Raw genomic sequence first — 16048 nt, 5'->3', positions numbered from 1 at the left:
GGGCGGGGTCTCGAACCCGCGTCCCTGGAGCCGCCGCGCCCCGCGGGCGGTGCTGCCCCCTCGGCCTCCTGAGGGCGCCCGAGAAGCCGCCGCGCCGCCAGGGGCGGGCCGCCGGGTGCCGTCTAGCTCGCGGCTCTATGGCCGCCGCTCTGGCCGGCCTCTCTGTGGCTGGCCGCCGCCGCGGTGGGCAGTTGCCATAGTGCCGCCACCGCCGCCGCCGAGCGAAGGGCTCGGGGCTGACCGCAGCCCGGCCCGGCCCGGCCCGGCCGCATCTCCGGGACAGGGCTGCCGAAGGAGGCAGGTGAGGCGGTTGGGGTGCTGCCGGTGTTTGGGGGGGCTGCCAGGGCTTGGGGGGTGGGGCTGCCAGGTTGATGGGGGGGACAGAGTAGGGAGGGTGCGTGGGGTAAGGGCGGGGCGGGTAAATGTAGGGGCCGTGAGGCAGTGGAGCTGCCGCCGAGGGTTATCAAGGGGCTGCGGGGTGGGGGAACGGCTGGGGATGGGGGGTGTTGTCAAGTGTGGGGGGACGTGGGGCAGGAGGGGGCTGCCAGGGCTTGGTGGGGCACGGGGCAGGGAGAGTGGGGCTGCTCGGACCAGGGCTGGCAGGGGGACAGGGAGAGGCTGGAAGGGGGTGCGAGCACCTGGATTTTTGTTTTGGGGTGAAGGGGCTCCCTCACAGCACTTTTGCGGGGTTTCCCGAACAAGGGTGGGCAGAACTCGGGTACAGCCTCTTTTCTCTTGTTCAGAAAGTGGTGTTCAGAAACTCTTTCCTCTTCTGAGTCACGTTCCCAAAGGCGCTCTGAGGTTCAGTAGGTTATTCTGCTCAAAATACTACGAGAACTGAGGAATTCTGGATAAGCGCCAGTCTTCAGTACAGCTCTTTGCTTAAATTGTTGTCTCTTTGCATTTATTGTGTCCAAGATACTAATTTGTTTGGTATGGTGGCAGTGTACCTGGGGTGGGTGATGCTTCCTTGGTGTAAGGACTGAAGTTATTTTCTTAATGAGGAACTCTGCCACGCTTCTGCTCAAAATCGGGGGTGTATGGCAAAGTGAAAGCTGTGAAAGTCCTTCCTTTGCCACAGAAGGCAGTAGGAGTTCAGAAAATAAAAGTACTCAAGTGTTCTTCAGAACAGTTTGTTCCTGTAAACCGGTCAAGGTGTTTCCTGTGGAGAAAGTGTTGACGTATCATCAGATCAGTTTCTTACCAGTATTTCCGCATGTGATTGCAGATTAATAGATGTAAATTCTCTGTAGTGAGAACACGCATGTGGTCCAGGCTGAGCCTTTACAGATCAGGGACTTGGCAAAACAGCTAAGGATGAACGCGCTCAATGTTATGACTGTGTGATAAACAAGCTGTTGCACTTGATTGTTGCACATGTTTTCCTGCAAGGGTGGCCAGGCTTACTTAGATACTGTAGAGGTAAGTATAATATTAAAGCGTAGATAGGAATGTTTCAGTTTTATGCTTCTTTGATTAAGATGTGTTCAGGGTAATGTTTAATTTGCTGAGACATAAAACGGTTTTGTTTATGTGTTTTCTTTGAGCTCACTTCCTCCTCTCTGACACAGAATGTATCTTCCGTGGGTAGCACAGGAGGTCTTGGATGTTGTTTTTGGAGAACAGTTTCATGGCAGTGTAGGAACTTGTGGCGGTTTTCTGTTCTTTCTAACCCGATTATGGGATCAGTAAAGAACTTACTGGATTTACAAAACGCTTTTTTAGTTCTCCATTTCATTAGGATGGTAAATGAAAGGTGCGTTGTTATAAGCTGGCATTTTTTGTGTGTTTACCTTGTAGTGGGTTGTATTTCAAAACTCTGAAGCTCATATTTTAAGATAAATTATCATTAAGGCAGATACATGATTACACGAAGCAAACAAACAAAAAGAGCATTTACCCTTTGTGATCATTCCCACTGTTACCTTGTTTTCCCAGAGCCAAGAAATGGAACACAAAGCTCTCGGCTTCAAATGTTGTTTCTTACAAATTCCAGATCCTTGCATTTACCTACCTCCACGTTTGGTGTTCACAGTGATGGGGAGGGGGATCTTGTATTCATTCTTTGTAAACATAATTGCTTTTGGCAGAACAATTGGATCTGACAAAACAAAACAATTTACTTGGCTATTGTCGTGGTTGCCATTATGGGCAATTCTCTCTGCTTGTGTGAATCCCGGTGCAGTTACCCAGCTGCAGCACTCAGTGGTTTGCATGTCCCCTCGGCTGGTAGCAACTGAACTGTTAATTAAAAGCTGATTGCCTTGACGTTGGTGTTCATGGCTTAATGCTTAATTGCTCAAGTTTTTGCTGAATTAGATTAGTTTTAAAGCCATCATTTAAATATTGTGTTTAATTGTAGGGTAGGAAAAGTAAGCTGACTTTCAGTGAGGCTTAGTCTTTCTCATTGGCAGGTACACGTGACTGGGCTCTTAGGAGTCAACTTAAAATGAGAGCCAAATGCAATGCTCTGCAATGAGACTACAAAGTGATATATAGGAATTATATTTTGGGGTTGGTGGTCGCTAGTTGAGTTTATGACAGAAATCTATCTTCTTTTCTCCAGGCCTGTTTTATCTTTATTGTGGTTGACTTCAGTATGGTTTTGTGTTGGGTTTTTTGGGGGGGTTTGGTTAGTGGGTTTTTTCTTTTTTAAATTCTGTAATTTTCACTTGTTGTTATGCAACTTTGTACCATGGTTGGTTGTTTATACAACTTAGATTGTAAACTCTTCAATCAGGCTCGAGTGTGATTGGAGTTGAAACTCCAGTACTGTATATAGAAGGGTTATTAAAACTTGTGCTTTAGACTTTGAACAAGCGTTTGCATGGTGGAAGGGTGTAAGCAGATTTTCACACAGTCATCTGCTGTGGTGTTCTTACATCTGTGTGCCTGCCTCTGACTCGCCTAGACCTGTGCTGGAGGCAGGCTATGGAGCTAGACAGGCTGTGTGTCTGACCCAGTGCTGCGGCTTTGTGACCTCACATCTAGCCAGGTAAAATGCTGTCCTCGTCTAGTGTGTGTTGGTTTCACTGTGATACATGTAGGAAAAATTGTGTTTAATTAGGTTTAGGCTACCTGCCCATCCCTTATAGGAAGAGTGCATTTTCATACGTACGTGGGATATTTCAGAGCATCTCTTCTCTAAAGCCTTTGACCAGTCCCGAGAGATACAGAGCCTGATCAAAAGATAAGAAATTAGAAAGTACACTGAACCAAGTAAAACACTTTGCTGGCAGAAGGATGATGTGAGATGCATATAAGTGTGTGCACATGTCCCTTTTTTGGACACAACTGCGTGTGAACTGCTGCTGACCAGGGAAAGAAGACCTATTGGTATGTGGTAGTGAAAACCGAGGGAACTCAGTACTTCTCTGTAGTCTTCTCTGACTACAAGCATAGCATGGCTTTAAATTATCTGAATATTGCTAGCAGTCTGGTGTGGGCTAAATGCTTGAGTATTGATTTAACTTCTTGGGGAAGTGTTACGGTCAATGCTGTAAGGTCTGTGCTGCTGCGATGACACTGCTATTTACTTGCCTACGCTTCGTGCTGAAATGTGTTCACATGGTGCAAATGTTTCTCCAGCCCTCCCCTGATCGCCTGCTTCCATTGCAAAACCCCAGTCAGTCTCCTGCTTCCCAAAGTAATTCTAGTCATTAGTCCTGATGGTACCTATCTGTGTCTCCCTGTATCACACTTGCTTTCCTCCACTTCCCAGGTACGGTCATTACAAGAAGCCAGAAGTCAGTTATTTGAACTTGCCCAAACTGGCATTCAGGGAGCACGGAACACTTTGCAGGGATGAATAAGTGTAATCTCTGTTTCACAGGTGGGGAGAATCGCATCACTGCTAAATTGATGTCAGAAACAGAACTCATCTGCATGCCAAGTCTTCTAACCACCTGATGGTATGTTCCTCTGAAGTCGGTTACTCAGTCTTCAAAGAACATTGCAAGGTTGAAAAATTACTTTTTTTTTTTTTTAAAGAAACAGAGTATGACTGTCAGATCAAGAATTCAAATTTTGTATTAGTTTCTCCCTTCTTTCTCAGCTAGTTTCCTCAGAACTGAGAGATGGCTTATTCTAACCTCTGAAAGGCCTTTTTGGCTTTTTAAATTTATGTTCCCATAAGGGACTTTCTTTAGAAAGAATTGTTGCTTTCTGAGACACTGTTTATTCTTCTCAGTGTCTGTAAAATTGACAAATTCTTCACATTAATTGCTCTTGAGGTTTTCACTTTACTCCAAAATATTAATTAGGCTTCCTTCTCTAATGCCCTCTGGCCTCTCTGCCAAATAGTATTGGAATAGGATTTTCCACATTGTATTTCAGTGTAGACTAAAATATTAATTTATCAGCTTTTTTTTTACGCTGCCACCTTTTTATTTATATTCAGAATGTTGTGGGATATGCTTATAAGAATATATTTAAGCAGCATATGCTTTGAATCTTTTAGTTTAGCCTCTAGACTGATGTTAAGTGAGATTTTTAAACAGGCAAATTCAAAATACTTTCTTTTGGGAGTAGCTTGTTGCACAGTAACCTCTACTGCAGAAGGATAGTTCCTTTGGGCATTATATATTCTATATATACACATGGATAATTTCAAATTGCAATGTCACAAGTGGCATCATTAACTCAATGTCACTTACTATGTGCATGAGCTTATGCTGGTTTGGCTTGCTCCCCAAATGAGTCAGAAACCATAATATTGCATCCCTTGGAAGTCCAGACTGAAACTGATGTGACACTGCTTTTTGGTGATGTCAAAATACCTTGCTCAGAAAGCAATGGCATCAGTGAATGACTTCCATGTTTCATTCACCCAACTACTTTGAGTTAGAATCACTCGGATGAATAATTTCTCCAGTGTTGTGTTTGAGGACATACTCTGCCAGGTTGCATCATGCATTGGTAAGTTTTGTTCCATGAACATGTTGATGCTTCTTAGGACTTTGCCTGAGCCATGGTTATTTGGAAACCTGCTGAGCAGTGGCGTTCCCAGGATGGGAGGGTTGGCGAGCAGCAAGTTAATACTCTGCTGTAGTTTGGTGTTACAGTAATGATGGCTGGGCTGGAACTGCAACTGGTACTGCTGCTCTGTTGCAGTGAGGAATCCCTTCTCTGCGGGATTGCCTTTGAATTTGTTGTATGCATATCTTAAAATGGAGGTTTTTTCATCTCGTGGAATAGATTTCTTTATAGATACTTGGATTAGATAATCTGGAGGATAAGCAGGCCCATGGTTTCCTGAACAGGTTTTAAAAATCATAGAGTGCTTTGGGTTGGAAGGGGCCTTTAGAGACCATCTAGCCCAACCCCCCTGCAGTGAGCAGGGACATCTTTAACCGGATCAGGTTGCTCAGAGCCCCATCCAACCTGACCTTGAATGTGTCTAGGGATGGGGCCTCCACCACCTACCTCTCTGGGCAACCTGTTCCAGTGCCTCACCACCCTCACTGTAAGAAAGTCCTTCCTTATATCCAGTCTAATCTACCCTCCTTTAGTTTAAAACCATTACTCTTTGTCATGTCACAACAGGCCTTGCTAAAAAGGTTATCCCCATAAAAATGGCAAATTAATCATTAAAAGAAGGGAAATGTTTCTCAGTAAGTTATTTTGTTAATCTAAACAGAATCCTTGAATGTCTTCCTATATATGGCCTGTATTCTGGGCTAGCAGCAGAGATGCATAAAATGTCAAGCTTGATAGATTGTTGGAGCTGTTTTTTGGTAGTTAAACAATAATGAAACTGTTATATGCTTGCAGGAAAACACTGCTTTCTGTGTGCAGACTTCGTCCTGGAGAAAGTTTCAATTGTTCCAAAGAAGGGTGATTTCTAAAATGCAGCTTCTGTGGCTAGTCGCACAGCTGTCTAAATTACTGGCTGTCTTGAGGCCATTGCACAAGCATTACAAAATAGTTTGGAAACAGTTTATTTTTCAGACTCCAAATAAAGTGTAGGTTTCAAAGTCCCTTTTGACTGTATAATCAAAAAAGTAGAAATTGAAGCTGGTGTTTATATAGAGACTGATTTATGCCTTCGGAGCTCAGAATGCAGGTTTCTTCCAGTCAGAGGCTGATAGTTGCATAATTCATACCTTATGTTTCTCAGATTCAAAGGCTTATCAGTTGTTGCATGTGATCATGTATTTCCTTGTCGGCTTAGTCAAATCTAGTCTGTCGTTGTGCATCGTTTTGTGCAAAGGGCTCTTGGGTAAGAGGAGTAAGATCTCGTCTTGTATGCAGAAGAGAAGTGAGAGGGAGTTGATGCAGGCATTTAATAAAAATAGAGCCCAAAACCTCAGCCTTCTTTTTGACAAACTTGTTACTCTTTCTATTTCTGTTGTTATTTACACTTCTTGCTTCTTGTTACTTGCTTCTCTGGCTTGACGACAGATCACAGACTGATTTTGCAATGGAAATAACTAAATCAAGAATGTCATTCTGAGTGAAGTAAGAAATTCCTGAAAAGAATTTAAATATGTTGTTTAGCTTGCTGCTGGAGCTTCAGAAGTGAATTGCAATGCCTACAAAATGTGCATAAAGAATGCAGTTGGAATTCAAAGCACCAGTAAATGCCTACTTGTATATAGCGAAGTAATGCACTTAAAAACAAAGTACTTGCAGCATTTCTTTTTATCTGCCGATGTCTGCTTCAGAGTTGTCTTAAATCTGCAAATAGCTTTATCTGATACTCATGAGTGGTGCTGATAGCATCTCTGAACTCTTCTGGGCATGAAAACGTATTTAAAGACTTTCAAAGTGTGTATATTTTAGACATAATATATAGTACATTTAATACAGTTTTACCACATTCGTTTGTTCACTTTTTGTGGCGTTGAATGCCATTTGTATCACATTTTCAAACAGTGTGTTCAACTGCATATAATGAAGCCTTTTCATATAACAGAATGTAGGCCAAACCCAAGCCTAATTCATGAAAGCCTTTACTTTGTCTAAGTGAAGTAAGATGATCGTTCTTGGAATGAGTCCTGTCTCTTTGTCAGTGTTTTCCAACTGGTGTTCTGCTCAAAACTTAAGTAACTTGGTAAGATACTGTTATGGAAGCCTAAGCTTGTTTTTTTTTTTACTTCTGGATGTGGCTCTTAGCAATAAAAGCCTTAGCTTGTATTATTCTGCCTGGAATAACAGATGCAAGCTTGACATTGAATCTGTAATACATGGTAGTATTTCCTAAAAATTCCCCTAATAAAAACAAATGTGAAGAAAAGGATATAAACTATTACTGTCTACTGTATACTTGACTGATCAGCTTTAATCCTTGATTATGGAGGAAACAGTCTAAAAATATTTCTTGGACCTTCTGAACTTTTAAATAAAAAGGAATTTTTACAACATCCACAAAAGACTTGGAATCTAAAATCCTAGATGTTTTTCTAAACAGCAATTTGATAGCGTGCTGCCTCCTTCAGAGGTTATTCTTTCTCAAGTACAAAGAATGTCTTTTTTTTTTTTTTTTTTTTGGACAAGGACACGCATGTCAGTGAGACTTTTTTAAGTTAAAATGTCCCATTAAGTAAAAACAAACTTTTTGAGCAATATTTTATTCTGCATGTTACCATAATTTTCACTGTGAACTGGTAAAGAGTTAAACCCCAGCAAAAAAAGACCAACAAACTAACTGGACTTGCATTGTCTTTTGCACTTGTGTGAAATATAAAATTGGCCTCCAAATCATCTTGTCTTGTCGTTTTTGTTTTTTTTTTTAATATTTATGTGTTTTGTTCCAATGTTAAATTGTTAGGATGCTCTGCAAAAGTGCAAGGAGGTTGTTCACTATAAGCATTTCTTCCTGTTACCTGGAAATAAAGCTCCCGAAACCAAAAATGGTTTTGAAAGGAGATATTGCTTTATTCTGCACAGGGTGCAAGGTGGAAGAATTCCATAAATCAAGCACACCAAGTTCGGATTCCATTCCCTTATTTATACATTGAATATACAATTTCCACACCTTTCTAATACATAATCATTAACTTGTCTTTGTGCGCTCATCTTCGTTAGTTAACAGTTTACTCGCATAGTCTTTAAAGCTATAGTGTCTTTTTAATTCACTGCGCTTGTGCAGGAGGGGGGGGGGTACTTGCTTCAGTCCTTAATTGGGTCGGTGGTTGCTATCTCCCCCGCCCAAATTACTTCTTACCCAGTTTCTCCTATTTTGTGCGTGCCCCTTTTGTTCTGCCATCCCCTTATCTTTGATGGTCAGCAACCAGCCGCTTAGCCATCCTCCCTTCCTTCTTACATTTTATCAATGTAGCAAAATATGCATTACTTCACTGCTACTCAAGACTATATTTCATTAGTATAACAAGATCTACTACTTGAAGGCAACATTCCCATAAGTACCTTACTTCTGTGAGCTGTGATAGTTCTCCAAAAGTATTTAACTCCATTATGAATACAGTACTACTTTGAAGAAATGAAATATTAACTTGATTCCATTCCCTGATGAGGTATTACCTGTATTTTACGTATGGAAAACTGAGGCACAGAGAAGTGAAGCAGCCCAGATGCACAGAGTGTCCGTAACAGAGCTAGAAACTGAAACCCAAAATCCTCAGCCCCAAATGTCCCATGTTAATTCACACCATTACTAATCTGAAAGTAATTACCCAGTGGAATTTGTTGAACTTCAGGTCTTTTTTAAAAATAGTAATAAGTGGTATGTGATTTTATGTGTGTTCTCAAAAATGGGGCAGTTTCTGCTGAACTGTTGAACTGAGAAAAGTAGAACTCAAAATGGAAGAAAGTTCATGTTGATGTTAGCAGTTTATTGGTGGAAAAGATTGTGTCGCAGGGAGCTTCTTAGCAGCAGAAGTCACGTCCGCTTGGGCTGAAATGCCAGCTAAGTTATTATTTGTTTGGGATCTGAGAACAGAAGTGAACATGTTTTGAGGTTTTATTTAAAAAGTAAGTGTCCTGTGTTGTTAAAGGGCTGTGTGAAAGTACAAGACAGCTTAGTATCTGTTCCCAACTTCCATGACAGTTGGTATGTTTTTTTTTTTCTTAATGCCCCAAGACCCGGATTTAGTCTAATACGAAAATCTTGTCTGTCATTTTACAAAGCAAACAAACCCAGAATGGAAAAAAGTGCTCCTCCCAGTTACAGAGAAGCAAAATTAAAATATGATGATGCCTGTGTACTGCAAAGATTGAGGAAAAAAGCACTAACAAACCCAAGGCAAATTAGAAAAACAAAATTAAATAGATTTATTCGTTTACAAAACCCAATGATTTCTAGAGCACTGACTCATGATGTCTGAATGCTTGGGCTTGCCAAAAGCCGTGAACTGAAATGTGACCCTAGTCTGCTTGTCAGCTTGGGCCATATATGGGAAATTTCCTCTTCGTGACAAAGGTAGGGAATCCAGAAGATGCAGGTCCTTAAAGGCTGTTTGAAGCTTTCATTGCCTAGTATCCTCTCAGTCTCTGAGTCTCCTAGGGATGTTACCCTTCAACTCAGTAACCAAAAATACAAGACAAGATGGTTGTTGGGTTTGTTGATGTTTCAGTTTGAATAAAGCCCAGATTTCAGTCTGCATTGTTTTGGAGTTACTAGTCTTTAATGTTCTGCAGAGACTGAGGCTGGAAGAAGAGGAGAGGCGTCACAATTGAACAAGGGCAGTGGTAAAGCAGCCAATTTAGAATCTTTCAGCCCTAGAAACAAATGCTGTAGATGGTTGGAAATGGACTCTTTCATATCTGTCCCATGAATGTTACAAGTAGTTCATGCTAGTCCTACTGACAGACACTGGATGGTAAGGCTTGAACTTTCCCTCAGTTTTCAAGCTCTTATCCAGGGCTGCATGTAAGCAGTTCTGAATTTCAAACCCTTCAGTGCTAAATGGAGATTGGCACAAAAATAATAGTTAATATTATGGAAATGCTTTAAGAGTGCAACTTCAAAGTCTCTCTCAAACTTTCACCTGTACTAACTTACTTCAAATGAGGGTGGGGTATTTTTCCTCATCCACAGATGAGGTGTCTAAGCCATAAATAAACTGACTTTTTTATTCCGATATCTCTTGTTGTCTCAGTAACAAAACTAGTATTCAGGTTTGTTGCTTTTCAGTGCTGTCTTCAACATCCTGGACCTTTCCTTAACTGCTGACAAACTTGTATTTCTGCAGTCTGGGAGAACAGAGCTTTCCACACCGTTTCAGATGTGACTTGTGTGCTGGTCCTCGTACATGCCTACTGAAGGAGATGATACATGGTTGCATTTTATTCTATTTCAGCACCTAGTTTGGATTTGAATTGAGATTAATTTGGAATAGGCATAGCTAAGAAATGAGTCTGCAGTGTTTGTACTTGTTATGATGTGCCTCAATTATATACGTTCAGACTTTTTTCAGTCTAGCCAAGTAACAATGATCTTTTTCAGGCTACAGTTAAATAGGTTAGAGGTTGCCTACCAGTCCACACAAATCTCTGTTGCATGCAACTTTAGTGCGCCATCATCAATCTGAATGTGCGCTTTTCCACATGTATGAATTCCATGGGGTTTAGGTGGGGTGGGGAAAGAGTCGGCTTTGTGTGTGAGGAATTTTGAGGCTATCTTTTGATTTCTTGGGGAAAAAAAGAAAAGAAAAAAGATTTAGAAGTTTACTGTTTAAAAAATAAACCCAAAGCTTGGCATGTAAAGTAGTGTATGGGATTTCCAACTGGTGTTACAGTTTATCAGCAAACGCTCTTGATTCTGGGTGTCTGAGAAACAGCAATAGCACGGAGTCTTTAGAGCATTAGTGCCAACTGCAATCCCAATTTCAGACAAGCTTAATGTAATTCTGACTGCTGATACTGTACCATGTCCAACCCAAGCTCAGCTGTTGGATGAATAACTGCAAGACTTAAGACTGTACTTAGAACTGTCTCTATGTTGGGAACAGCTGCTTTGGAGTACTTCATCTGTCTGAATCTTTGTACACCAGGTGGGATAGGCAGTTTCTGTGCACATCGCTGCAATTTGTGGTGAGATACCTTCTCTTTTCTGTGTCCCTACCCTGCCTCTGTAGATTGGGGGTAAGGGTTTTTATAAGCTGGAGGAGCTGTGTCTGGGATAACACCTCTCTTTCTCCTCTGTTTGACTGCCCCCATATGCTTGTGCTTCATTCCAAAGATGAACTGTTGATGAATATGTAATTTGTCCAGTTGGAGAGAAACCTCCTGTCACAATGAAACAAGATGTGCAGCTGTTGTCATAGGCCTCTTGGGCCAAGGATTTCAACGGAAATAGCTTGACCTCTTTTTATCTGAAGTGGGAACTCTCACAATACGATGAAAATACAACTTGACATCCTTTCTGCTCCCCTTTATTCTCCAGCTCCCTGCATTCCCCCTGTTTAGAAAAGTATCATTAAAGCCATCCAACAGTGGTTACCCTCTTCCATGGTGAAAGCTGAGGTGATTCAAAGCTGTTCCCCTGATGTCCCTGGCTAAATTGTGGAATTGCTCCTGCTTGCTTATAATATCTGAATGCTGAAGTCATTTAGTTCATACCAGTCTTTTGCAGCACAGCAGAAACTTAGTTTGAGAAACTTTCTATTCTGGGCAATGTAAAATTTGCAAAGAGAGCAAGGTATTTGTAGCGTTATGAGGAGGAAGATTCACTGAAAAGCTTATGTTGTGCCTTTGGAAACCATTTCTGGCTTTCAGGTGGGCACAGGTCCAGCGAACCTCCCCCAACTATTGCCACGTGGCTGTCACAGAAGAGTGGTCTAGGTGGGTTTTGAGATGAAGCCTGGAGAGTATGGAATGATTACCTCCTTGAATAGAGCTGGTTAAGGAAGCTACACAGTTATTTACATTTTCAGGTTTTTGTTTAGCAATTTATTGCTACATATTGCAATTACAATTTTAGCAGCTAGCCACTGCTTGAAAAAAACAGCTGGCTGAAACTAAATCCAAGGAAGACTTGTGATGATGTGAATTAACAGAGAAAAAAATTCAGAGCACAAGCCAGCATTGACCTTTTTCCCATAATAAAAAGGACTGATTGAAATGGTATGTGATAGTCTAGGATTCCTGAACTGCTCATTGCTGAAGTGTTGACAGAGAGCTTCTACTTTCACTGCCACTTTTGTGTGTGGCACAAAGGATAGAGACACGTGTACACCCACACAGGATGCTAGGAAAGGTGGGAATGGTAACAAAATGGAGTAGTCTGGAATCGTACTTCTGCAAAGTTTTCTTTCTTCTCTGACTTGGTTCAAGCTATATATTACAGCTGACTTAATTGTGTCTTGCTGATGAATACCATACTAGTGTGAAAGAGTGCACCGGATTTTTTAATTGTTTTTCAGCATAGCAGGAGAGTGGAAGGGAGATAGTCTATCTGAGGTCACAGCACGTTACTTGGGAAAAGGTATGGGACTAAGGAATTAAGATAGACTAGGTAAGAGAAATAATTTTCTAAAACTAGTCACATGATTTCATTAATCACTTTGTTTTGTTTTGTGTTAACTTGCTGGAAGAATGTCACTGACTTGCAAAGGAAAAAGGCTGTTGTTGAATTTCCATCTTGGCAGATGTCTAAGGACCTAATTACAATTAATAGCAAGAAGAACTTTCTTTCTAAATATTTTTCAATATATAAAGTGCAATTTTGGGTCAAAATAAACAGTTTACACTGAAATAAGACACACCCCAGGTACTCAGTTCTTTTAAAACAAAACAGGATTTCCAAGCTTCTCTTGTTAAAATTGGGAAAAATCGTTTGGTTTTACTTGTGCTACAGTGGAGAGAGAAAGCGGGCGAGTGTGGAGTTTGCAATTCAGGTGCAAGGCTGGGAGTCAAGTAGAGGGTTTCTGTTTCTGCCTTTGGAATTAGCTTCCCGTGCAATGCTCTATAAATCACACAGCTTTCTAAAACCATTTTCTCAATTTTAAAATGAAAATTGCAGCTCTCCAATTTTGAAGAGGTGCTTGACGCTTAGATCCTTTGTGCTTGTAACAGTATTGGTGGGATTTGCTGATGGGCAAAGGTGCTTTCACTGAAGATCTGTGAATCTTCTAACAAACAGAACATCAGCAAGTGTTGCTGAGAGTAAGCTTGCAAATTACTTGTAACATAGCATGCTGATAAACACTGATAAAGCTGCAAAGTCTTCTTAGAATACCCACTGTATTTTTTTTTCATGTATTTGAGAACTCTTAATTCTTAATTTTCCTCTCTTTTAAGCAAATTTTCTAAGGGCTTACCTTGCAAATGATTTACTCCACTGTAAACCAGGTTGTAGCAGTATAAAAGGATCTTTGTAGGATGACTTCCTCTGTACCATATAACTAGGGAGTTACTGTGATACTTCTCTCAGAATCAGCAATAATTTAAGGCGATAGCATTTCATTGAAGTTGTGCGTGGCTGTCTCTGTGCTGAACTACTGTGGCCCCGTTCCAGCTTTTTCCTGCGCTGCTTTGCACCCTGCCCCAACGGGCTATGCTGTTTACTTTCTGCTCTGTGGTAAATGGATGTCACTTCCTTGATTAAAATGCTGGTGCGCAGCCAAATTCTCTTCCTTTGGGCTTGCGTGCTTGGAGAAGCAGCGCACCTAGTAAGCGCGCATGCTGTTGAATCCGGTTGTGTGCTTCTGGCTGGATGCATTGGGATGTGCTGCATCTCCTGCCTTCTGAGAGGCCTGGCACCCACATGTAGAGGCTTTTGAAGGCATCTCCAAGGTGGAGAAGCACAGATGCAGCTGTGTCATGCTGTATTAAAGAGGGTCTGAAGGTGGATTACTACAAGGCACAAGCAGAACTACCAGCCGTGTACTGTCCACACCCAACAGGGAAGGTCTAGACAGCGTACGGCATGGGGTGCCAGTATCAGCCTGCTCTGTCCTTCGAAAGCAGCCAGTGGGTGTGAGCATGCAGATGCTGTTCAAGTGCAACTGCCAGCCCTGATGTGCCCAACAGCACAGGCGCTCTTGGATGCACGGAAGCCTGACCAAGACACCACAGAAACTAACCTGGACACCCAGTTCTGACTATGCTTGGTGCAGGTTGACCTGAATGCTCTGTCCTCTGCCTTTGTAGCTGGCCAGTTTCTCACCTGAAAAATTTTCGACTGACATCAAAGTTGCTGGTCAGACTGGTGAGCAGTCATGTATTTGTCTTTGTAGAGATTATTGGTATTGCATACTTAGATGATTAGAGATGTGAAATGTCTCCAGACATTTTGAAGGCACAGAACAAAATGGAAAATGTCTCCTCCCTCCATACCAAAATTTCAGTCTCTCTTCCCTCTGAACACTCATGTTTCTAGCTGTGCTGATATTTATTGACATATTTTTGCAAGACATGCATTTTGTCACTTTAGGCACATGTGAACTAGTACCTTTACTCCTAAATATATTTTTTTTTTTCCTACCCCTAGGTAAAAATCTAATGTGTTCAAACCAGTTGTTGTATATAGCGAATTAGATTTATATGCTTTGTGATAGATAGTCAGGGCTGGTTCCCACTCTTCATTTTCTTATGCTTCGTACTGGTTAAGACACCACCTCTGCAAATGTCATGCTCAGACTGGCAACCTGCCTCCTTCCCTTGTGCCTCCTTCGAATGGCTAATTTGCTGACTTTTCCACCTGTCCCAACATGGTTGCTCCCATTTATCATAATTCAGGTCTGTGTGCCTGTGACAGGCTGATAAAAATACTTCATGCACAAATGTCGTTTGAGCAGATTATTCTATAGCTGTACTATCAAGTAAATACTAATTTTTGACCAAGCAAGCTGTGAATTCTGTTTGTAAGTGGTAGGTTATTAGTGAAACTAATTTTAGCAAGTCATTTCTTATCGGTGCTAGTTTACTGAAGGAAAAAAAAAAGTAAATTATAACAATGAGCAACTGTGCAATGCTATTCATGAGGCACCAAGATGGTTAATTCATTAAATACTGAAATAATTGCAAAACAGCATTCATGAAAGTGGGATCTGATGAATTTTGCAGGGGATACAACATGGAATAATAATGCAAAAATAATAATTTAGCAAGACATCAGTATTTTAAAGCCACACTGCCCTGTTCTGGCATCCTGAATAGATTTCCATGATCTTCAAGCTACTAGAAATGGCAGAAACTACTGCTTTTGTGAATAACTTTAATCCCAGTCTTGGTGTGTTGCCTTGAAAGTGGTGTCTTACCAATGAATGTAGTTTTGCTGTTGTGGAGGCCGTTCAATGGGTAACAGGTTGGATATGCGTTGTTGTATAGCATCTACACTTGAAGCACACAGACCTTAACTGGATTCTGCCGTTTGGCAGTTACCTGGTGTTTGGCAAAGCGTGAGGGGAAGGTGGAGAGAGAAGACAGAGAGAGACTGCAGTAATGTCCTGGAAACTGCTGAGAAGACAGTTCAGGATCATAGGGGGGTTCTGCAAGGTAGTAAGCAGGTAGTCAAGGAGGATGGCCTCCAAGGATTGAGATGGAAAGAGGAGCTTGATGGTTCAAGGAGCTAATAGAAAAGCAGCTCATTCTGGTGAACAGAGTCTTCCCCTAAATTAGGAGGTGCGAGGGCAGCTGAAAGAGCTCATGAGCAAACATTATTGTAGGAAAGCATGCCCTAGCAAAGCTGCTATTTGTCTTGCATCTCCCTTTTTGGCACCCTTCTCCATTCGCAGTAGCCTCAAGGGTAATCAGCCCTGGTGTTCCAGTGGTTGAAGGCCTCTCAGGAGGAGGAGGAGTACTTCTTGTTGTGGTGTCGCCTCATGTGGGAGCAAAATCAGCTGCCTGTGGGAGCTCAGTTCCTTTTGATCCCTTAACTCAAATGTCTTGTCTGTGCTACTGCATTCCAGCCCCCAAATTCCTGTGCAGTCACGAAAAGAAGCCAGATGCAGTCATCAAGAGCTTTACTATACAGAGCCAAAAGCTCAATGATTCTGAGACATGTTCCTTTCGCTTGTTCTAGTCCCTTGTTGTTTGCACTCTTAGGAAAATAAAGGGAAATTTTATATTCAAACATAAGCCATGGTTTTCCTATACAGCCAAACCCTACCCTTTGATAGAAATCCACAAAGCATGTGTAATA

The 16048-nt window shown here is 41.7% G+C and overlaps 1 protein-coding gene across 3 annotated transcripts in view; it reads left to right on the top strand.

Moving 5' to 3' along the window:
* Positions 1–1412: 1412 nt before the first annotated feature.
* Positions 1413–16048, top strand: part of RFFL (ring finger and FYVE like domain containing E3 ubiquitin protein ligase) — a 32692-nt gene continuing 18056 nt past the window's right edge. For 2 of the 3 annotated variants that reach the window (XM_075720010.1, XM_009483634.2), the window contains exon 1: positions 3841–3911. The gene's annotated coding sequence lies outside the window, so the exon portion shown is untranslated. Of the gene's footprint in view, positions 1423–3840; positions 3912–16048 lie in introns of those variants that run through there. The other variant, XM_075720009.1, reaches the window with a different exon arrangement.

Source organism: Pelecanus crispus, chromosome 12, assembly GCF_030463565.1.
Source record: "Pelecanus crispus isolate bPelCri1 chromosome 12, bPelCri1.pri, whole genome shotgun sequence".
NCBI classification, from domain to species: domain Eukaryota; kingdom Metazoa; phylum Chordata; class Aves; order Pelecaniformes; family Pelecanidae; genus Pelecanus; species Pelecanus crispus.
This window is presented reverse-complemented; position numbering and strand designations above follow the sequence as displayed.